Here is a 14,223-nt window from a genome sequence, read left to right as displayed (position 1 = left end):
GTGGCAGGCAACATGGAACAAATGAAGTCCTTGACCAACCTCTCAAGCATTTACTGACAATCGAGGTGAGGGCTACGGGTCTCCAGTCATTCAGGCAGGTTACCTTGGGGTGTTTGGGGACAGGCACAATGGTGGACATCTTGAAGCTCTCAGGAACAACAGCCTGGGACAGGGAGAGGTTGAAGATGTCTGCGAAGACTCCTGCCAACTGGTCTGCACATGCTCTGAGGCGCGCCCGGGATGTGGTCGGGACCTGCCGCCTTCCGGATGTCCACCCGCTTGAAGGCTCTGCGCACGCCAGCCTCTGAGATGATCAGCAGGCTGGTCTCCTCGGCAGCGCTGCCTTGCGGGCTGCCGTTCACGTCGAACCGAGCAAAGAATGTATTTAGCTCGCCTGGGAGGGAGGTAGAGGACTTCTCTTCACCGCTGGTTCTCCTCTGAAGTCCGTGATTGTCTGTAGCCCTTCCACACACCTCTCACGTCATGGCTCTTGAGCTTTTCCTCCACCTTGTTCCTGAACTCCCGCTTGGCAGAGCCGATGGTCTTACGGAGGTCGTAGCGGGCTCGTTTGTATTCCGCCATATTCCGGTGTCAAAGGCGGTGTTACGCGCGGAGTGCAGCGAACATCGCCATTTATCCACGGTTTCTGGTTGGGATAAATCCGAACCGACTTGGTAGGAACAACGTCATCTATGCATTTCTTGATGAACCCGGTGACTGAGGACGCGTACTCACTGACGTTGTTGTCCGACGCGACCCTGAACACATCCCAGTCAGCACGTTCAAAACAGTCCTGTAGCATAGACTCCGATTGGTCCGACCAGCGTTGCACTTCCTTCACAGCGATTGGTTGCTGCTTCAGCCTCTGCCTGTAGGCGGGGAGTAGTTGGATGGAGCGGTGGTCCGATTTGCCGAACGGTGGGCGGAGGAGGGCTTTGTATCCATCCCGGAAGGGAGTGTAGCAGTGGTCGAGAATCCGCTCCCCCCGCGTGTTGCTTGTTATGTGTTGGTAGAACTTCGGGAGAACTTTCTTCAGGTTCGCTGACGAGGTGGTCAGAGGCAGGTGAGGAGGGCGTGAGGACCAGGTGAAGGGAATGAGGGAGAATCAGGTGAGGGTGACAGGATCTGGAATGACAGAGTTAATTAAACATGTAAGCAGGATGAATTTAACTATGAAGGTGGGGAAATCGTGACAGGTTTGCATGTCGGATGCATTCGGAGGTGAGCGGTGTCCCATGACACGGACACGTAATCACATGTTTGATGTCGCCAGCCTGCGGCCGTTCGCTTTCAACTGCTTACATCATCCCGTCCTCTCTCATACGAGCTAATCCAATATTTATTGTGTTACTACATCAGATATGTAAGTACTTATAGTGGAGAGAGGGGAGGACTGACAGAGGAGGAGTGGGGAGACAATGACATGCTGGTTGGCTAATTGGCCGAAACAAAGGGATGCACACACACACACACACACACACACACAGATATGATGTTTACTGCACAGTTCTGACCCCTGAGCTCTATCCTGAGGCAAGCCATTTCATTCCGACCCACTGCTCCTTTACGAGTAACTTAAAGGGGTATTCCAACAATTAAGTAATCACACTTTTCCTCATGTTGAGTCCGATTTTAAAAGAATGGTAAAAATCAAAGTAGCATAGAGACCTTTAACTTGTAAGTGTCGAGAACTGGAAACTGCATGAACCAAAATGAATCTTAATTGCCTGCCTCCTTGCCTCCCTCCTTGCCTCCTTAATGCCCACTCCCTTTAAACCTCACACCTCCATTGTGCAATGCAGGCTTTTTCTTAAAAAATTTAATCTGACATCATCCACAGCCAGAGGATATTAGTAAGTAGAAGTTCATGTGTGGATTGTGTAGAGGGGCCTCTTTAAATATTAATTCACTTGATTGAGTTAGTATATTTGTTGATTAATTAATAAGTGGATTGACATAAAAATAACACATTCTGCTTCCAGCTGCTCAATTTTCAGCTTCAAGTACAGTGGAATGATTATATAGAATGATATTTGTTATTGACCCTTTCGATTGACATTTTTTATGACATTTTCAAGATAAAAAGACAAGTCAAGAAAATACTAGGTAAACTAATCGATAATAAAAATAATTGTTAGTCACTGTGATGAAGTGCAACTATTATATTGATGTATCAATTGATGCCCGTCGTAGTGTGTCATGCTGCGCTCAAAAACAACGAGGGAACGACCTCTTGAGGGAGGAGGCGGGGTTTGAATAAATATTTCTATCATAAAGGCGCGTTTGATCTAAGATTTGGCTTAAAGCTGCATTTCAAGTGGAATAAACATACAATATCTGCCGCACACTCATTTCCTATCCCTCAGAAACTCACCATGGCATTAATACATTATTTTAAAACTGAATAAGATGTCGCTGTGTGAATATTTCATGACAGTGAATCACATTAAATGTGCAGTGCGTGTTGGCTCTGAATGAATCCCTTACCCCAAGCTCTCCTTGAGTAAATCATGGTTTGTGACATTGCCAGGAACCGGGGGTTTATCATTTTAAAAGGTTTTTCACGAGACCGAGTCAGGAACGGGAATAATCAAAATCATATATTTCCTTCTGTGACTAAAAATAAAGTGTATTGGTTGTGTAGCTCTTAACATGCTACTCAACATGTCACATAAATCGTCCTCATCTCCTGTGTCTTTCCACGGTGAATCTCACATCCAGCAAACTGCTTCATAACGTGGTTGTACAGGTATGGCTGCAGGCTGAAGGAGCTCTTGTTGTTGCCGTGACTTCACCTTTTTATTACCTTCGCATTGAAAATGCGGAAGGTAATGTTTTGATCGCCGTGTATTTGTATGCGTGCATGCGTGTTATTCGCATAAGTCAAAAAGTATTAAACCGAATCGCATGAAATTGGGTGGGATGATTGGTTATTATCCGGGGACCATTTGATTAGATTTTGGGATCGATCGGGTCAAGGTCATGAAAAGGTCAAAATCTTCTTTTTACCATAGCGCGGTCAATTTGTATCCAATTGTCATGCAACTAATGCCAACATGTTCATAATTCAATGCCCAATCGTGTGATATACGAAGGTATGCGCTCTACCGAGTGCCCGTTCTAGTTTACCTTTTTATTATATAAAATGTTTCACTCTTTTTATGAAACCTGTACTTTTTGGCCGCCACTCCATTAACACATTTCTGGATATCTGCCAGGTGCCTCTTCACCATCTTTGAGACAATCCCAGAGGTGTGGATAAACGGCGCAAGGGGAAGAAAGTGTGGGGGGTGAGAGGGGGGAGGGGGGGCTTCTTGGAGCCACATCGTGGGCGTATATAAATGGAAATTCTGAAGTTGCACTAGCTATTATTTGTAAGCCTCCACTCCGGCTACAGGCGTGTGTGACGATAAAGTGACAAATGCCCTCTTGCACTCTAAGAGGAAATTATTTGATTGTTTGAGGTCAAAGGTCACTTACTTCATGCCCGTCCCATTCTTGCGGTATCTCAGGAACGCCTCGAGCGAATTTCTTTCAAGTTTGGCACACAGTGCGGCTGTGGCTCAGGCCCTAGAGGGGGTTGTCGTTGAGCTTTACAGCTTCATTCTGAGGTCAAAGGTCACTGTGACCTCAGTTTGTGATACATCAAAAATGAATATGCTAATCATGACAATTTCACACAAATAGGAACACAAGTTGTAGTGGTGTCATTTAGGACTGCAACATGGTTAGCGGTGGTTACTCTAGTTGTATTGGCAATTGAAGCGAAGTGTAGTGACACAATTATCACCCCGCTGCAGTTTCTCTAAGATTCATGAAAGGTTATCGCCATCTTTTGGTTCATGGTTTTAGTTTGACAGTCTTTGACCGTTTTTCAATGTCTGCCCGGCGTCCAACATGAAGAAGTAGAGCCGCACCGAGGAGGGCCTGTCGATAACACACATTGATATACTGTCACTTTGTGTCTCTCTAGAGTTGACAAGAGCTTCTCCAGGACCAGCACCTTGTGGTGAGTACTCTCTTTTGTTTATTCCTCCCAACAATTCAATTTAATTCAATTCAGTTTATTTTCTATAACCCGATATCACAAATGACAAATTTGCCTCAAATGGCTTTACAGTCTGTGGCCTTGGAGGTCTCAACCAGAGAGATTGATACCATTGAATACAACTGGTGCTGCACTTATGTTACTTTATATACTTATATTGTTATCATATCATACTTATATGTAGAGATACTAAAATACACAGTGTATTATATTCCATCGATTAAGCGGATATTAAATAGTTTTCCTTGAAAGTGAAGATCCAAAAGAGACCGCTAGATTGGACAACTATTTGGTTTCCTTTTTAGAAATATCTGATCAGTTTAAAATCAAAACTAAACACATTGTGTACATTTTCGTGCAATTTTACCTTCTGCGTTTAATGAAAACCAAATTCTGAAAGGCAAACAAACAAAGAAATCAGAACTTCGTTATACTCCAATAAAGTTACTATTCTTTTTAACTGATTACACTGGGAGTATGTTTTTATTCTGCATATAGTTGCATCAATGAATTTTAATACTCAAGTTCTAGATTCAAGGCAGCAAATCCGTCAGCCAGTGTTAATTCCTGCTGTAATTAAAAATGGTACTTAGCAGAAGATTGGCACAGTTCATCCCTGGGTTAAATTTGAGAGAGAGAAAAGAAAGAGCACAGAAAGAGAGAGACAACATATTAATTTCATTTTCTTGAGTGTTTGTGTTTGGGTCATAATGCAACAAAGCAATAGATTGCTCTCTTTTTGCTCAGAGGGATTCTGTCACTTAGTCCACTCGGCTCTCGGCCAGCAGCTGAGAGGAAAAGAAAAGGCACTGCTTCATCATCATGCATCAAATGAACCATAGACTTCAACAAAAAAAAACGGAGTCATAATGAGACTGGAAAAGACACTGGGAAGGGAATACCGGAAAGGGGAAATTGAAGGTGCAAGGGTTGGTTCCGGCTCATCAGAGGAGAGCACACCCTCAGACACCCGCTGAATTCCATCGCCAGGATTCGGTTTTCTCTGTCGCGAAGAGCATGCTAATGGCGCCTCAGGCTAGCGATGCGCAGCTCTCTGATTATAATCACTGAGTCATTATGCCAATTGTGCACTCCGTCTGTCTCCGGCTGCACTTCGATTACGACGCTCAATTATCCACAATGCACTCTTTAATAATGTCTCTCTTTTGGGCACTGCAGGGAGAGATTTATTGTTGCTACACACTGAAGGATGACAATTCCCATTCAGCATTCCACGTGATTTTATGAAACACCCCAAGACAGTCCCACATGAATAACTACGGCACATCTTGACTGTCTGTGTCATGCGGGTCTCATTTGCTTGTTTTTTACATTAATTGTGAAGAGACAACCTAAAACTATACATCCTCACACACTACTGTGTATATCTGTCACGGGACACAACATCGCAATTCTCAGGCCAGGTCACTGACGCTACAATGACGCTAAAACGCTCGCGCGCTATTAGCATACTTTAGCTAATGGTGCTAGCCTTAGTTAGCTGCCTTCTCTTTAACCCTCCTGTTGCCTTCGGGTCAATTTGACCCCATTCAATGTTTAACTCTCCTGTTACCTTTATATTTACTGACATATTTTACCCTCGGGGTCAATTTAACCCCAGCAATTAAAACCTCCAGAAAATTATTAGAATTAATATTGTTTCCCAAGTTTAAGTGTGAGGTACTTTATGTTTGTTTGTTGACTACCTAAATAGCCCTTTAAATATATAAAAAGGTTGATATTTCTTATATGTTTGACAGTGAAAAACAGCCTGGGGTCAAATTGACCCCAAAGAACACCGACGTTAAACATTGAATGGGGTCAAATTGACCCTAAAGGTAACAGGAGGGTTACATATTACACACTTCAAAACATTGCACCGCAAAAGCGAGCGAACACAACATTAATATATAGCCTATAACCAGAAAATAAGGATGGCGGGGGCAAGGTACTAACACTATAACACAATAACAGTTCTGACAACAATATTAGCGCTTAAAATGTCCAGGGTGCCACAGCTTCTTCTCCAAATCCAGTAGGTTTTGTATCTAGATGACTTCAGAAAAGGTCCACGTCTTAATACAGACTTGCATCGGTTTTGTTCGTGAGGGAATCTCGCCCCATCTGTGCGTCTGGAACAGCGCCGCGTTGGTGAGATTTACCACTGAGGCTTCGAACCACGCTGTCTGTTCCTCGATCTCCGGCCCACGACTTCCAATCCATCACAACATTATCCTCAACCGGCCAGGTGCAGGCGTGCGTGCGTGCAATAAACGGATGCTTTTCTATCACTCTTGCCGAGTACAAATGTCTCCATCGTCCCACCCTGGCACGCACACCCTCTGTTTTTGTTGATCGAATAGCCCGAAATCATTTGGACAAGGAGCTGATATCCATGAAAGGGGGCGCTTACTTTACACTGCCCCAAACAACTTGATTCTCCCCTAATTGGGGAAAGCATTGCAAATTATTCCGTTTTATAAGCTACATCGCTAGACAGACATTTGCAATTACAAATGTCTGTCTAGCGATGTAGCTTATAAAACGGAAAACAATGGGAACAACCTTTTCCAATGTACTCTAACTACGGATTGAAATAGTTTCTTAATCGACTTGTTTGATTGGGGACGCCCCTCGAGGCGCTTCACATTGAGATAATGTGATATATTATGTATGTGCACAGCTGGAGGTGTGTCTGTTTGCCTCGCAGCATCGGGGCTACGAGTCGGAGCGGCCCCTCTGATTGACACGAGGAGCTTCCCGGTAATGAAGTGGTCCCCGGTGCTGAACAGGGAGGGAAAAGTGGGGCGGGGGGGCCTCTAATTGGGCATCTGTGTCTCTTCAGCTTGCTGCTAATGGCCAAGACTCATCTGAGAGTCAGCGTCGCGAGGAGAGCCAGCTGTTGCTCAATGGGCAGAGCAGCGGGGCAATGCTCGTATGCTCAGTCAGGGCGTGGCTTGATAAAATAGCTGTTTACTTTATATAAGACATTCTGAATGGAGACAAAAAATATGAACAGAATATTAGGGGGAGCCTTCTTTATATTGCGTTGCACCCCCGAGCTCCCAAACAGCCCGGGCGGCTTGTTCCCAATGCTGCCGAGATATAATGGCTTCGCGGCCCGCTGCATATTATTAATGAAAATATTCACTGAACAAATCCTGGACAGAATTTTGAATATAATTCCCCTCTTAGCAATGGGCAGCAGTTATTTCCATTGTGTATTCCTCTAAATCCTCACTCTACAAAAGTTATATTTCGAAATGATGTTGTGGAACTGTGTACGTTTCATTGGCTGCCAAACCCCCATTATTACTATGGTCCAACAAGTGCATGTGTTCAGAGTCTTTTCCACCGGACGGTCACTCGGCTGGACCGTCCGATGCTCTGCACAGCAGTTTTCAGCCTCGGCTGACCTCGTCTTCTTCCTCCATCTCCACTGATTGAAGTGGATTCTACGGCTGGCATCCAGTAAGAATCAGTCAGCACGACTGGATTTCATTCAGGCGACTTCGACTGTTACTTGTTTTTCTCACAGTTCAATCCATAAATTACACATTCATCACAGCCCACTTCAGGAGTAATCCAATAGAAGAAAAATACATTTATAATTTCCTCTTTTCACATGTTGCGACGGTGCCCATCAGTTCTCGGTATTTAGGCGTCTAGAGAAGCAGCGATGGACCCTCCTGGTTCGCAGAACACGAGCTTCAGGCGAGTTAAATCGGCTATCACCCCAGAACAACGCAAATCAATAAGAATCAAGCGTTGCCTCAGATGTTCACGAATGCATTGCAGAGATACTTATGGCAGGAACGGCCAACCGATGTATTTACATGTTGCTTATAGTTGTATTTACAGCAGAGTGGCTCACATACATCTCATCTACAGTATGCAATAGAGTTGGATTCGACATCACCGTCTCAGTGCCTAAAGGATTGAGAATAATCAAATGATGACATAATAATAATTTAATGGTAAAAAATAGTGAAAAATTCCTGAAATATTTCACTAAAGCTAGAGTCTTTTGTACTGGAAAAAATTACGCAATATACCCCTTTCAAAGTTATTTTATAAAGCCCTTTATTTTATTATTCATATCTTGTGTAATCACATGAATGTGACGAATGTTAATTATCTCTCGAGGCCTACAGGGATAACGGAACAGAGTTTGATCGCAGGGGGGGGGGGGCTACGGGGCTTTGGTTATTTTTATTTGAAATAATAGAATAGAATAGAATATACACTTTTATTAATCCCCAAGGGGAAATTAGTTCTCTGCATTTAACCCATCCTTAGTTATTAAGGAGCAGTGGGCTGCGGTGAAGCGCCCGGGAAGCAACTGGGGGTTCAGTGCCTTGCTCAAGGACACTTCGACTTGCAACTAATGGGGAGAGCGGGGATCGAACCCACAACCCTGCGGTTGCAGGACGGCCCTCTTACCCCACTGAGCTAAAGCCGCCCGAGGCACTGCCCCCCCCCCCCCCCCCCCCCCACGGTGTGACCCCAAACGGGTGAGTCCAGTCCCCGGCGGCGAGAAACACGACGTGCAGCTGCGACGTGGTCTGACTCCGCAGGTTGCGCAGAGGGCACCGTCAGGGTGCAGCGCGGTGGTGGCGGAGGTCATTTATCGCAGACCGGGGCTCGCCTGTTCCTCTGTGCACAAGCTGGACTGCAGCTGCCATCCATGAGAAAAAAGAAAAGTGCACGTTGGGGTCTTTTTTTCATTTTTTTAAGCACTCTCCACCCTCTCGCTACACTTTTAAAATTGCATTTTTTTTTAAAAAGATTATAATCTGCAGTTCTGTTCGGCGCTTTGCACAGAGAGTTGTTGTTGCTCTCTTTTTGATAATGACAGGTAGTTTTCTCCTTTCACGTACAGATTATGAAAAACACCGATTATAATGTGGCACACGAGAGGGTCCTCTACTGTATGTTCCTCCCAGCTGCGCTTCATTAGGCCACTTAATAAAGATGTGTTCAGCTAATTAATTGAAGAGCTCAGACTTATCGGGGGGGGGGGGGTAATGTTGCCTGCAGCTGTAGCCATTTCACAAGATGAGGAGGTCAACTCTGTGTAATCAAGCTCCATGACGTTCAGGCTCTTCAACCCGGCAGTGGGCCCGCCTCGCTCAGTCAGCGTTGGGGCCTTCGTCAGCGTGGTCCATGAGTAGAACTGTGGAGTCATTCTTCACATACACTACCGTTCAAAAGTTTGGGGTCATCCAGACAATTTCGTGTCTTCCATGAAAACTCACTTTTATTTAAAAAATGAATTGAAAATTGAATAGAAAATATAGTCAAGACATTGACAAGGTTAGAAATAATGATTAATATTTGAAGTATTAATTTTGTTCTTCAAACTTCAAGCTCAAAGGAAGGCCAGTTGTATAGCTTATATCACCAGCATAACTGTTTTCAGCTGTGCTAACATAATTGCACAAGGGTTTTCTAATCAGACATTAGTCTTCTAAGGCGATTAGCAAACACAATGTACCATTAGAACACTGGAGTGATAGTTGATGGAAATGGGCCTCTATACACCTCTGGAGATATTTCATTAGAAACCAGACGTTTCCACCTAGAATAGTCATTTACCACATTAACATTGTATAGAGGGTATTTTTGATTAATGTTATCTTTATTGAAAAAACAGTGCTTTTCTTTGAAAAATAAAGACATTTCTAAGTGACTCCAAACTTTTGAACGGTAGTGTATGTACAATGATATATATTTAATCGGTGTTCCCATTTCTCAGGCAAGGCAGATGTGGCATTTCCTTTCCGTCTGGGAAAATGGAGACGACATTGTTGATGATGAGATATCCAAAGGGCTCGGAGACACTTGCGGTTTCAGTTTTTCGGGTTAATTTCCCACCAAAGCCCCAAATGCATTTTTTTGCAGCATCAAGCCATTGAAAAGAGCTCTTGTTCAACTATTTGTTAGTAGATCGATGTCTTCTCATTCTCGGCTTGAGGGCGGCTGTGTTGTTGTTGTTGTTTTGTCTTCTTTTTTTGTGTGTGCTCCTCGCCCTCCCGGAGCAGCGGCTGACAGCCCTGCATGTCCACGTAATGACTGTAATCACCCCGTTATTCACCGGGCCGCGTGGAAACACCGCAGAGTGGGGTTTGGATCAATCCGCTCCCCAATTCATTCAATTTAGGACGAGGAGATGCTTCCAGAAATAAACAATATTGTGTTTCTGAAAGTGTCTCTTGGTGTTTTTCCGGACTGTGAAATAACTCGTGATGCTCTACTATGATGCTCGTTGTTTTTGAGAAGGTTTATTGAATATAAAGCGTATCCTGGAACCAATATTTTTCTCAAGAAAACTATTTTTTTTATAATAACGTCAAGGTGAAACCAACCTGATCCTTTTAGTGCAATTTATTCACGCTGTGCGCTTCAGCACGTGATTATTATATTTGACAGAAAATGTGTTTTCTAAGGCGTTTTAACCAGCAACCAGCAATTATAAAGCTGCCGTTGAATGTTACGGTGATTGTCTGAATGTACAAACCTGTGCGGTTGGCAACCTGTCCAGGGAGACAATATAGCCTGCCCCAATGCATGCTGGGATAAAGTGCAGGCCCACTGCAGCCATGAACAAGATAAGCTGTAGAGGAGCTACAACAAATCAATTGTTGCTGGGATTTGACAATTCAATTAGAAATAAGAAATAAGCCTCAAGAGCCAGAGATTATATTGTGAAGCACAAATACGTTGATGTCATAAAACCACATCAATAACGTCGATATAAAGACAACACTTGAGTGCAGCCTCGCAGCGAATCAGCCAATTGTTGTGTCGGCATCTTTTCCTCCATATGCTGCCAGCCCCCACTGACAGTCCTGTGGCGTCTCGCTCGGTGTGGACCCAGGGACATCCCAGCCAAAATCAATAGCGAGGGCCACCCCAAAAGCGAGGTAATGATGAGAGTCGGCGGGGTTCTGGGACTGTTGACAACACGGTTATTGTGCGGAATTACTGCTTCCGTTCAAGCGGTGATGGTTGGAACCGGGCCGCGGAAAAGAAGTGAATAACTAAAGTTTACATTCTTTTTTTTTTTTTTACTCTTGTGTTGCCTTCGGGTCAATTTGACCCGATTCAATGTTTAACCCTCCTGTTACCTTTATATTTACTAACATATTTTACCCTTGAGGTCAATATGACCCCAGCTATTAAAATCTCCAGAAAATTATTAGAATTAATATTGTTTTCCAAGTTTAAGTGTGAGGTACTTTATGTTTGTTTGTTGACTCCTGAAAGAACACCGACATTAAACATTGAATCGGGTCAAATTGACCCGAAGGCGACAGGAGGGTTAAATATTGAATCGGGTCAAAATGACCCGAAGGCAACACAAGGGTTAAATCAGTCGGAAAAATATATTATTTTGAAAAAGGAGCGGATACACCCGTGTGTACGTCTGAGCCGCGTTCAGGAGTCTTACAGTTCGGGTTTATCGCTGCAGGCGAGTCTCACGCGCCGAACTCTCTGCTGGCGGCACATTTCAGTGACAAAGAATCTTAAAACATATTCAACCTGCTCAATGAATTCTGTCACTTCAGGGAAATGACAACTGTTTTCAAGTTGGCCGATAAAGTCGCTGCTGTGTGGGCGAGTGAACAGCGGAATATTCTACATGTTTCAGACGTTGACCGGGTGGAAGAGGCTTTTAACCCTTGTGTTGCCTTCGGGTCATTTTGACCCGATTCAATATTTAACCCTCCTGTCGCCTTCGGGTCAATTTGACCCGATTCAATGTTTAATGTCGGTGTTCTTTCGGGAGTCAACAAACAAACATAAAGTACCTCACACTTAAACTTGGAAAACAATATTAATTCTAATAATTTTCTGGAGGTTTTAATTGCTGGCGTCAAATTGAACCCAAAGGGTAAAATATGTTAGTAAATATAAAGGTAACAGGAGGGTGAAACATTGAATCGGGTCAAATTGACCCGAAGGCAACACAAGGGTTAAAAGAGTTTGAGCGGTACTCCAACCACAAAAGACCCGACTGCAAAAGAACAGACCTGCAACCCATTTGTAAACAAACCCACCCGGTGAATCGAGCCCGTCCGAGCTCGAAGAAAATGTGTTGGAGATGCAAATGACGGTGGCCTTAAGGGACATTTCACACAACAACTCTGCCTGTTCTAATGACAGCGACCAGAACTCGGTTAGGAGCAGCGGACCAAACACACGTCTGTGTCGCCGTCTCCATTAGCGGCTCGTTGCAGGTAAACAAGCGCACGGCTCACACTCATTCGGCGTAATGATGAGTTGTAGTTTTGGCACTTTATGCCCTTCGTATAATTGTATGATTTCATATTCATGATGTCATTTATATTGCCGGTCTGTGAAAATAATTTCTGACACGGAACCGGTCCGTGGCTCAAAAAAGGTTGGGGACCACTGCTCTAAAGGATTCCCATCCAGCTTGTGATTGTGCTCACCGGTTTATCCATAACAGATCCATAACATCCCAAATCTTAATTCCACAGCTGGTAAATCACAGAACTAAAAGTGTATAATCTTTCTTAATCATCATGTGCGTGCTGATAGAGCTGCTCACCTGGGACCTGGAGTACGTGTATCCATTGTAACCTAGGAGACAGGCTTTGTGTGTGTTCTTTTCCCCGTGGACGCTTGCGTTGCTTCACCTAGCGCTGGGCTAGCTGTAGCATCATACACACAAGAGGGCGTGGCCACGCCCCAGTATGCGACCAAGAGGCGTGGCTCACACCCACTCATGGGTTGAGTTCAGGGCCTGCAGCCTCACCACTTACTACGTGTGCTGCTCTGGAGCAAGCAGCTGCATCTGTTTCCAGAGGTGATGCTTCGGGAGGAGGGAGGAGATTGTGGAGCGTGAGCCTCTCTGATAAGGGAATGTTTACATTTCGTGTGTTCAGATCTTCTTCTTTTATTCTGTCGCTTTTGTTTTCAAGTGCGTGGAGTACGATACGTCTGGGATCGACCTGTATGAAGGTGGATTTTTAAAAGATTTATGTGATGCTGAACACACCGACAACTCCTGTAGTGGACATGGAGTCGGATGTGTCCTATGTTGGGACTTATTACCTTCGCATTGAAAATGCGGAAGGTTATGTTTTGATCGCCGTGTATTTATTTATTTATTCATTTATTTATTTGTATGCGTGTTATTCGCAGAACTCAAAAAGTATTAAACCGAATCGCATGAAATTTGGCAGGATGATTGGTTATTATCCGGGGACCATTTGATTAGATGTTGGGATTGATCGGGTCAAAGGTCAAGGTTAAGGTCATAAAAACGTCAAAATATTCTTGAATCGCATGACATTTGGTGGGATGATTGGTTATTATCCGGGGACCATTTGATTAGATTTTGGGATCGATCGGGTCAAAGGTCAAAGTCAAGGTCATGAAAAGGTCAAAATCTTCTCTTACCATAGCGCGGTCAATTTCAAATAATGCCAAAATGTTCATAATGCAATGCCCAATCTTGTGATATGCGACGGTATGCGCTCTACCGAGTGCCCGTTCTAGTTTCAGATGATATAGTCATTTTAAAAATGAAATCCTTCTCCCGGTGCAGAGGCGGACATGAACGGGCGGATGGCATTCAAATGGAGTGAAAGCCTTTTTATGGAAGGTTTCTTCTTTTGTGACGGTGCACGCAATGTCTCGTGAAGCCTTGTCCTGTCTTCTGCATGAGGATTAGGGACATGTGATCACTCAGTGGACTGACCGGTGCATATTCCTCTGTGGGCTGAGCGAGGGGTTTTCTACATTGTGAGTAGAGCGACAAAAATCTACAGTTCAGCATGTGAGAGCTTTTCAGCTCACCGCCTGCCACTAATGTGTCAACCGAACAACGGGATTGGCTGGGCTAATTTTCTGGAGAAGGGTTGTTTTGTGGTGTCGGGACACGCTGTCAGAGCGAGGCCGATAATATGACAGATGAGGTAATGTCTGTCTTTTTGTTCTTTTTTTTGAGAACTTTGCTTTTTTAAGCCTCCGTCCTCGAACAGACTCGTCGAGGCGAAGCGACACCCACGGCTCGGACCGGGAAGCTTCTCAGTCAGTCAGATGAAGAGAAAAGAGGAGAGGAGACGTGGATGAAAAGGAGAGAGAGAGAAAGGAGCGCTCCTCTTTTTCGCCTCGGAATAAAAAAATGTAAAAAACAACCG

At 44.2% G+C, this 14,223-nt stretch overlaps 1 protein-coding gene across 3 annotated transcripts in view; it reads left to right on the top strand.

Moving 5' to 3' along the window:
• Window positions 1-14,223, top strand: part of rap1gapb (RAP1 GTPase activating protein b) — a 125,148-nt gene that overhangs the window by 53,926 nt on the left and 56,999 nt on the right. For all 3 annotated transcript variants that reach the window (XM_056438553.1, XM_056438555.1, XM_056438554.1), the window contains exon 2: window positions 3,974-4,009. The gene's annotated coding sequence lies outside the window, so the exon portion shown is untranslated. The remainder of the gene's footprint in view (window positions 1-3,973; window positions 4,010-14,223) is intronic.

The sequence above is a fragment of the Pseudoliparis swirei genome, chromosome 18, assembly GCF_029220125.1.
Source record: "Pseudoliparis swirei isolate HS2019 ecotype Mariana Trench chromosome 18, NWPU_hadal_v1, whole genome shotgun sequence".
Classification (NCBI taxonomy): domain Eukaryota; kingdom Metazoa; phylum Chordata; class Actinopteri; order Perciformes; family Liparidae; genus Pseudoliparis; species Pseudoliparis swirei.
This window is presented reverse-complemented; position numbering and strand designations above follow the sequence as displayed.